The sequence below is a fragment of the Archocentrus centrarchus genome, chromosome 20 (genome assembly GCF_007364275.1).
Source record: "Archocentrus centrarchus isolate MPI-CPG fArcCen1 chromosome 20, fArcCen1, whole genome shotgun sequence".
Taxonomy (NCBI): domain Eukaryota; kingdom Metazoa; phylum Chordata; class Actinopteri; order Cichliformes; family Cichlidae; genus Archocentrus; species Archocentrus centrarchus.
The window spans coordinates 25,214,178-25,223,316 of NC_044365.1; positions in this window are offsets into that span (position 1 = coordinate 25,214,178).

Below are 9,139 nucleotides of genomic sequence, written 5' to 3' on the forward strand. Positions count from 1 at the left end.
AGACGAACAGAAATAAATGTTGTGCCCCAGCTTGACTACAGCTTTTAAAAACGGGACCTCAAAAGACAGGAACTTCTGCACACAATAAATGTCTACTGTTGTTTATAGACACTTCCGGACTTTCTTAGTCTTTTATAGTTTTCACATTCTTACCAGAGCAGATGTGGTCGTTTGCCTGCTTGGCAAAAATGTGTTTGCTCAGCTTCTCATGTGATGCCAGTGGCTGCAAGCCCCTCGGGGAGAGTAAAAAAACACATTTTGAAAAAAAAAAATAATATAGTCGGGCCTGAAATTCCTAAAACCAGTCATGCTTCTCACATCAGAAGGGAACAATTTTTATTTTTTAAAAGAGTCCTTACACTCATTGGCACTCCGGACCATCCTCCCTTTGTCTTTCTGCCTCCACAGGATTTTGGCGCCAAGTGTACAGCGCGAGGGCAAGAGGAGCCCCACTTGGCACACGGGAAGGACAATTCCCGAGCAGCCTGTCGACTTCACTCCCTGATGCTTTTCCGCCTGCCCCACTGACTGAGTTTTTAATAAATGATGAGATGTGGTATAAATAAACCACAAGGCAGTGCAACTGCCAAAAGGCAAAGAGAGATACCAAGGTAACACACAAGAGGTGATAAATAAGTCAACAAAGACTCATTTGCACTACTTGGTTTCTATCACTGTAATTGCAGCAATACATAAAATGAGATGTGAAAGGTAGTAAGCACTGTATGTTGCTGCACATGCATAAATTCCTTTTGGAACAAAAGCAACCAAGTTGTGCATCACTTTTATAGGATTACTAAATATAACTCAGATGGGAACAGCTTTAGCTTCTTGATATTTAGCTGGTTTCACAGAATTCTGCTGAAAAGCATTTTCAACTACTCTCAGTGGCTTTATTGTTTTTTTTCTTCCTTTTATTCCATTTTAATGAGCATTCATCACAACAATAGAAAGTTAGAGTACTCCAGTATTTCAGTTTAAAAAGGAGGAAAATATTTTTATAAACACATTTAAAAAATGACTGAAAACAATATATTAAAAGATGAAAGATTTCCAATGAATATGGATAAATATGAGACTTTTCATATTCTCTGTATAATCACGGTGTCCAATAAATGAAACAGTAACAACACTGTGAAAGAAAAGAGTGGTACAACAAAAGATATCTACTGACTAGCCACAAGATTTAAACCACTGAAAGGTGAAGGTAACACTGATCACTTTATTAGGAAGCAGAGTTCTGCAGGGAAAGTATATATATACTTTCCCTGCAGAACTCTGCTTTATAGTACATATAAAGTTATAGTTGTTGGATTAACAAACAGCTGAGAATTCAGTTTTTTCAATTTTTTAACCCACAGATGTGGAGAAATTGTAACAACAGTGCTGAACTCTTTATCTTTGGACAACTACTGGGAAAACAGCAGTATTTTGCAACAGCCAACCAATATTCCAACTCTGTCACTGCCACTTTTGCTCCACTTATGCTCTGCAGATAAAGACAAACCTTGTCCTAGATTCTGCAAGAGCTCATGCTGGTACAGAGTGAACTTTAAAAGTAGGTGAATTTATTCTTGACTGTCACTTTTTCACAGGACAGTGCACTGGACAGAAGTTAATACTAGAAACCCGAGGCTGGTATTATGTGATCCGTTTTGCAGAATTTAAGTGAGACTCAGACGCCACCAGTTTCTCAAGCAAAACAAATCTCTTCCTTCACTTCCAGCAGACATGTTGCAGTGGACTTTTAGGGTTTTGCTTTTATTGTTGTGGGAAACAAATTAAAATCTCCCTGCATGCATCCAGTAAGGGTCTAGGTCTAGACTAGGCTAGGGCCCCACCATACTACCCAAGTCTACCTTGGAATACAAGTGAGAGATGTATAACTGAAGCCATATTGGCTCAGATGCTGCCCTGTTTAACAAGGTCCGTGTCAGCTGTTGATGAGATGAGAACTGGCTACTGGAACAAGGATATGGCACAAATGGACAAGAGATGAGAATGGGGAACTGTTGGAGTGCAACTACACATGTAAACCCAGTGAAAGGGACTAACATCAAAACAACTAGTAGCTCAATGTTCCAACATCTGCAAGAAACAACTGCTATCTGGGTGAGTTTGACCCCCAAACTGGGCGAGTGGCTCCAATAGATTCCAGGAATGACATCTGAGATCTCTGTCCTGAAGAGTGCAGTCCTAGGAACCGCTAAGATACTGCACAGGACCCTCAAGCTCCCAGGCCTCTGGTAGAGGACCTGAGCCTGAAGGACAAAACAAAGACCGTCGAGAGAGAGAGAGAGATTGGTCATTTTGATTTGGAAAAGACAGACAATGCCACAGACAGATGAATTGAGATGGAGCTAGGAATGGCTGAAAGGTTGTAAATTACATAGCATATCAGGATCCAGTTTTAGTCAGTGGAGCTGGAATGATGAAAAGAATGATGAAAGGCAGGGGTGAAAAGCTGAAATGTGGTGGTGGGGGGTGTGTGTGGGGGGGGCTGTTCAAAATGTCCTCCATTTCATCAAAGTGATTATTGGGGGTACTTAGCAGCTTTCATATTAAAATGATTAAAGTCTCTTTGAAAAACCAAGAGCTGGTGTGGCTGTAGTCGGTGGGAGGCCTGGAATAAAAGGCTCTTGTGGCAAGAGAAGAATGAGGCTTAAATACCTTACAGAGAGCGGACTACGTGGCAGGTCTTAGTCTCCCGGTGCTTCTTCTGCTCACTTTCAGGTAGCTACTGTTTCTGTAATGAGGACAATGAAGCATCACGCAAATGGCAAACTTGATCATGCCATTATTTCCTTCAAATTGATGTTTGTCCCAGCCTCAGACACACGCTTTAGCAGCAGATTCACGTCATTAATAACAAGTGTGCGGTGAACAGAAAGCAAGCAGGCGATGGTTGTTTGTTCTGGCCCGCTCTCCTCACATCCTCAGGGGCACACACAGCTCACCTGACTGGAACCTGCTCTGCACCTTACAGAGCTGCAACCTTACAAGCCCATGAAATGCATGGTGCATCAGTCCTTTCTGCATCACAGTCAGACCTCTGAGGACAAACTGTCCATATTTAAAACACACACACATACACACACACACACACACACACACACAGCAGTCAGCTACATTATAAATTGTTAGACTCATTTTGTAGTAATTCCAACAGCGTTGCAACTATTGATCAATTGATTAGCGTTTGAATGTGACTTTGCTCGGTTGAATGATAACGGTTGAACAGATGTCGGGAGACGCACTGGCCAAAAAAGAAAGAAAAAAAAAAACTATTTTGTCTGGATTAAAGACCTGTGCAAAATCACTGATTGAAGTAGACAGGACAGCGGTCATGTCCTCTGGAGGGGCCAGTCTAGTTTGTACTTAAAACTGAGGCTGGACAACAGAATCCCTGTTTGAAAAAAAAAAAAAATCAGCCTCTTCCCCAGAAATGCTGTTAAAATATCACACTGCCTTAAAATCAAACCATATGCAGAGATCAGTCCAGAAAACATGACAAGAGAATATTCTTTGCTAACAAGAGAAGGATTACAGAGAGACAACTAGAAACAGAGATAATAGGTTAATATTAAGATAAAGTGGTGGAAAGTGAAAGCTTTGTGTTTGGAGTGTTACGTGGGTGTACACAAAATTATATTTTAATTTAACAACCTGAAGCCAACTGCCAGCTCATACTGGTAGGTGGCCAAACATCGTATAACTTTACTGTTTAATATCAGCTTAAAATTTGATCCGTTCATTCACTTTGTTGCACTGTAAATGAACTGATATTTTTAGCCCTCGTGATTTCATGAGCTGCTAGTTTTAATCCTATTCCTAAGTTCCTTCTTATGTTTCCAATTTCTTATTCACCTTTTACAGTATTTTAAGTTGCCATGTGTTGATAGACGCTGGTATCAATGAGCTTGCCATTACATTGACCAAACAAACTTAAGGCAAAGATATTTTATGAGACTATTCAAAAATACTCTATCAGTTTATGCAAGAATCATAGGCAAAACATATATATGCAAATGTCTTCTAGTGGTAAAACCCCAGATCATTTTCCTTTACTGCGCTCTTTCCTCCATGCTTTCTATCCCCGTGTCTGCGCTCTCTAACTATCCAGTAAAGATGGGCAATTTTTAAAATATAGCATGCTCAATTTATGTAATTGTTTCATAATCTAAGTTGTGACAGGAAAAATACATCATCTGTACTCACAGACTTTAATCTAAACTTTAGAGTTTGGGATGATTTTGCCATTATTAAACAGGGCTGAGCAGAAAAGGTCACTGGAAGGAGATAAATAAAAACCTGTGACCGCTGGTTGAAGCTCACAGACCCTACTGACAAAGGATGTTTATACATTTTCCACCCAGTCAACAGATCACTGGAAGTGGAACTGTGGCTGCTCTAAGATGAGGAGCAATACACAGTGTGTTAAATAGCCCTGGGAACCAGAGGGCTGTGCGCTGTCCTCACTTCATACAGACACACACATACACCCTCCTGAGGGAGAAAGAGACAGTCAATCACTGATAGCAACTAGGGCATCTTATCCCCAGCTCACCCTCTCTGGTTGGACGTTGGCTCATCTGGCTTTGGATCACAGGACTGGAAACATGGGAGGGGTCCTGCCCCCAAATCACACTGACTGAAGGTAACACTGGGACACAGAAAGAAAATATTTCTCTATCTCTGATATGCTTTCAATTACTTAAGAGCTGTTGACTTCATTATAATTCCCTAACGTTGTCATCATCTAAAAGCTAATTATTTAATTCATCTCATCCTCAGTCTCTTCTGTATTTAATTATAATATGGAAAAAGCTGTCGACATATTTTTTTTTTTTAATGTCTACAATTTAATCCTCAATTTAACCCTGGAACCCCTTTCTTTATAATGTGACCCATGCTACGCTGCTCCCCAAATCTCATCAATAAATCAGGTTTTCACTTCAGAATTTTAAGATGGATCTGAGACAGAAATGAATTTCCAGCTAAAATAGAGCCGGGTGCGTCTCCACCAGAAATCAATTCATTTTCTTCGTTCAGTGGAAAGGCAGAAAAAGAAATAAGAAAAAGACTCTTAACATTTCATCTCTGCTGCTTTTCCACAGAGAGCCCCGGCATTGTCTAGAGACAGTGTAGAGATCTTCTACCAAGGCTTATTAATTCTCTACTCTCATCTCCCCGAGCTGGCTATCATTACAGCCCTATATATAGAGCCGCGCAGGGAATAGTGAGGGATGCACACACGCATTAACATTAATGACTTTAGGCTCTGCTCATGAGCCTTGTGTGCTCACAGACACACTCACACGTGCAACTGTGAAAAAAAAAAAAGCACTGACTGCTCACATGCTATGAAATAAACATTGTTTACAAACAAAAGACTGGTTTCCTTTTCACTACCATATCAGCTTCAAACTGATGTCACTTTTTTTTTATCTCAAACCTCAATGTGCATCAGATTAGGCTGCAGGCATGAGCACAGTTCAGTAGATTGGTCTACTGCTAACTCCTACTGAGTTTGCTAATGAACAATCATCACTGACTCCCCCAGTGGCTGTTGTAAAGGACCAGCGCAATGGCCATGTTGTGAAAGCAGGATTACATCGCGTTGGCCCTTCCTTAGTAATTCTATCCCGATCTCAGCAGGAGTCCACACAGCCCATTTCATTTTCCACATTGTGCTAATCAGGATCTAATGTCCAATATTGCAGCCGCACACTCTGGGTTTTGTGCACAGATCTGAGCAAATTTTTTTTGAGCACAATCCTGCAGGATCCATTTGAAGGAGAGAGCCAGTGCTGAGGCTAAGTCCTTCCTCCCCTGCAGCACCCCCAGCTGCTCCTCCTCGGGCCCCATCCTGGGTGGCTCAGTAGTGGGTTAGCAGATGGTGCTTTGGAGGGAGGGGGGGGGGGGGGGGGGGGGGGGGGGGGGGGGGTGCTTGCACACATACTCCTGTCCCCTTGCCTGAGCCTTGGGGGTGTCTGCAGCACGGCAGGGGCTTCCACCCAGCAGCGGCAGAATGTGACCCCACTCTCTCTCTCTCTCTCTCTTGCACTGCCCTCAGGCCTGAACATGATCATCCACGCATAAACCAAAGATTTCTCTCTACCAATGCCATTCTCCTCAGCACTCTCTCACACATATACAGACCCCCCCCCCAACACACACACACACATACACAAACACAAGGGTAGCAAGAATGGGTCAATCCCCAGTGATCCCCCCCCACAATACACACATCAATCCACATCCCACATCCATTAAGTGTCTTGTGCATGCATGTTGTTCACGTGTTACAGCAGGATGAATGATTTATTTGGGGGGGCTTTTCAATTGTCAGAGATGGATGTCATCAATAGGGCTTCTGTCCTTGTTAATGAATCAGGTGATTTGCCACTTTAAACAAATTTATCCTCTCACTGTTGCACAAGCACACCCTCAGGAAGCAGGGACCTCCTCTGTTTAAAAGATGCCCTAACAATTAAAAAAAAAAAATGAAGGCAGGAAACAGGTGAAAAAAAGGGAAACTGTTAAGAAGGCTAGACTTGAGGTACACTGCAGCGTTATATACCTTAAGCCCTGTGCCTGCGCCCCTTCAGTCTCTTTGATATCTTTATGCAAATATGAGGCAGCCGATTTGAGAGTACGAAGGATTAAAAGCTCTCTCTGAAGGCAGTGGAACACAGCAGCAGAGGACAGTGGGTCAAGGCCCTGAGCATCAGCTGCCAGTCTCCAGATAGGAATGCAAGGGGAAAACTGCGAGTAGCCTGACACCTGGATACAAACAATGTTATTTACTTGAAAATATGAATTTATCTGTCTATTACAAATTGCTCTCTATGTTGTCCTAAAGGTATCCGCTTAGCATATGCATCCCCCTCTGGAATTACAAATGTGCCTGGAAGCATTATATGTATTTGAATAAGCACACATTCAGATTATTTATCTATGGGAATACTAAAAAAATACACAATGGTAAACAATTAAACTGCCAATTAATCAAAATGAACAAAGGAGGAGGGAAATGACGTATCACTTGAGGAATAATATGATTTAGGCATGCAGGTTATGATTTAATCTCTATTATTCTACAGTGACTGCTGCATATTAGACAGAGGGATAAGAGTGCTCCGAAATAGGCTGAGCTTGTGCTTTCCTAGAGGCATGCTGCATGCCCTCGTGTCAGTCTCACTCACTGCTGGCAATGACCAAATCCATCATGACATGTGGACAACAAAGAGCTACAAGAATGCCTGCCTTAGCGTGCTCACATGCCACACGGCGTCTTAGAAGGCTGTGCACAGTGCACTATCTCCCCAGAACACAAGCCTATCCCCATGCACAGGGAGCATTACATGTCACAGAACACAGTGAAATCTTTAAGCACCATATCCAAACGAAAAAGCCCCATCAAATGGCTCTACTCGACATGAAATACCGAAGAGCGGCTGATGGTGCCAGAGCGGAACTAGTCAGCGCAGGGAATTTTCCAGATAAAGCTTTTTGGTATAAAATTGGGAGAGTCCAGTCATCAGTATGTTCCAGGCAATTCTTTAAATTAGCACGAGATTAGGGAGTGCATGGTGATTAAGCTCATTTGAAGTATTGAGGATCCGTCTGGGCATTGGCAAAAGCCACACTTTAATTAATCTGGTAATGGATGAGAAAAATAAGCACTCCAACGCACATATCAGCATTTTTGCTGAACAGGAGGAAGTGGAGGAGATGTGGGGGGGGGGGGGGGGGGGGGGGGCGGTGTAGGGGAGGGTGCCTTTTTTAAAGGCAGATACAGAGTGAAATGGAGCATGTTGCCTACAGGGAAATTAGCACTGAGCATAGCCTAAAGAATGCACCATTGTATCTATGTTTTAATAGAAAAAAGGAGATGGTATGAAGTTTTTGAGGTGGTTTTTTTTTTTTGGTAGTTTGTTTGTTTTGCATTTTATCATTCTCTTGTCCTTGTCTGGGAGTTTTCCCTGGAAACAAGGGATGTGTGAGGATTTATGATGAGGCAGAGAAGGGTAACAGCACCACGGTAACTGTGACAACTGTACCCCGTGTGCAAAAGAGTGAGTGTGTATCTATAAAAAAAAGTGGGTTTTTTTTGCTTTCTGTTCTTTCACCGTCATTTACCCTGAGTCACAGATACGCTGTGACTGACTCATGCATTACAGATGCAGATTCAGTTGCTCATTTAACCCTGCAACAACCAGTTTGAAGCTGCAACATTTTAGTGACAAATGTCTGCGCTCGCTTGTCGAGTCGTGTACTTTAAATGGCTTGACAAAATAGCTGGGTGTGCATAAGTATGTGCCGCAGCACACTGTAACAAAAGCAACATTTAGTCACGTGGTCCCTGAACCAAGCTGGTGCTTGTTAAATAATTGAACCCTGGGAAAAGAGTCCTGGAAGAGGTTAAGAGAGGCTGAGTTACACAGGAGCCCTAGCGTTCGTGCATGGTGGTCGGGAGTCTGCCAGCAGGAAGGCTCCTCAACCAGGACTGCCTCAGGAGTGGACTTCTTCGCCTAATTAGGCTTACGCCCCTTTAACATTTAATAATGGCCAGCTGGATATTTAGTTGAATACTTAATCCGAGTCGATACTGAGGGATTTCACAAAGATTATCAGGATTACAAGACAAAAGAGTGTCCCTTCCTGTTTGAAATTCCCCCACATATTTTACAGATATTTGAACAAATTTAGAGTCAAGCCCCCCCCCCCCCCCCCCCCCAAAAGCACTGTTAGTTGATGGAATGAGAAACACACACTACAGACATCTTCTTCAGTTTTCCTTTGTTATGCTATAGGATCTACAACATCAGTGAACAACAGATGCATGCACTGCCTCTTGTGGAATCTGTGCCAGTGTCTATCACTTGAATACACAGAGAGCCGTGGATAGTATAATAAGCAGCAAATGAGAAATCTTCTGAAAAGCCTGTGCTAAAAAGCCTAATCACATATGGGGAGGTCAGTGGAACCATCTGCTACCTGATTGTTATCTTGGACAGCTCTCACCATACCTGAACATCAGCATATTGAATCATTCCCCTATGCACCAATTCAAAAATAAACCCACTCTGAAAATAAGAAAATCAAGAAGCTCGTGAAGAGGAAACACCACTAT